General features: G+C 42.1%; 9 annotated features.

The window, feature by feature from the left end:
* Positions 1 to 1,233: a sequence feature (haploid, non-Esmeraldo-like haplotype).
* Positions 58 to 92: a microsatellite.
* Positions 183 to 209: a microsatellite.
* Positions 324 to 344: a microsatellite.
* Positions 539 to 560: a microsatellite.
* Positions 625 to 687: a sequence feature (CT-rich).
* Positions 746 to 799: a sequence feature (C-rich).
* Positions 827 to 887: a sequence feature (A-rich).
* Positions 939 to 960: a microsatellite.

Below are 1,233 nucleotides of genomic sequence, written 5' to 3' on the forward strand. Positions count from 1 at the left end.
TGTACGTGCGTGTAAACACAAACAACAAAAAAAACAATAACAAAAGAGGTCGAGAGGAAAAAAAGAAAAAAGGAAAAAAAAAGAAGAAAAAAGGGTTGGGGAAAGAGAAGGAGGGCACATGCCAACGCCTACAGGAATGGAACGGTTGTAAGAGACATGCGCGTGTCAATTAGGGAAAACTGAAAAACAAAAACAAAAACAAAAACAAACGTCACATCTCACAGCCATTCCTTCTTCCACCTCCACCCACTGGAGTAACGTCCGTGCCCCCCCCCCCCCCCCCCTTTTTTTTTCTTTTTTCTTTTTATATATCCCCAAAATTAAAATAAATAAATAAATAAATATATGCCTTTTGTGCTTTTCTTTTCCCATTTCTTCTTCTTCTTGTTGTTGTTGTCGGATGATCGACAAGAGTACCCAAACCACATGTATATATGAGTACTTATTGTGCCGCCGAAGAAGACATCGGGACATCCGAGAAAGTTGACAATCCAAACAAGTTGAAAGCACATAACTTTCCACATTGGGGGGAGAAGGGAAAAAAAAAAAAAAAAAAAAAACCAAGAAAACCAAAGGACAAACAAAACAAACAGCCATTGCATGCACATTAAACACACACAGCAGTCCCCCCCCCATTTCCTCCCAAATGCCCGCTCTTCCACCTTCTCCCTCTCTCCCTCTCTCTCCGGCCCCGTCCACGAATTTTAAATTTGGAATGACGCTCGGATGCATACCACACATGTGGTCCCCGTTCCTCTCGCCTCCCCCTCCCTTTTCCCTTCCCTTTTCCCTTTTCCCTTGTGCCAAACCACACACGCCGCTGATCAAAACAAAAAAGCAAACAAAACAAAAAACAAAAAAAAACATAAAAGATAAACAAAAGAAAATTCCACCTTTTTTTTTTTCTTTTACAAAAAAAAAAAAGGGTGTCATTACAAGTTGTTGTTGTTGTTGTTGTTGGTTGTAGTGCGTTGTGGCGGAGAAGTCAATTGTCCTCCTCTCTTCTTGCGTGATGGAAGAAATTCTGCAATGACTCGCCTCCGTCTTTCACATTTCTCCCCGCCTCTCCCTCCCTCTCTCTTTGCAGTTCACATTGCCCCTCCTCTTCTTCTCTCTTTTGTTATTATATTCTTACTTTTTATTTCCCTTTTTTTTTTGTTTGTACTGCCGGGGGAAATGGGGGAGCGGGAGCTCTTTATTGTTGTGAACTCCTCGGATCGTTCCCCCCCCCCC

Source organism: Trypanosoma cruzi, genomic scaffold, assembly GCF_000209065.1.
Source record: "Trypanosoma cruzi strain CL Brener 1047053517127 genomic scaffold, whole genome shotgun sequence".
NCBI classification, from domain to species: domain Eukaryota; phylum Euglenozoa; class Kinetoplastea; order Trypanosomatida; family Trypanosomatidae; genus Trypanosoma; species Trypanosoma cruzi.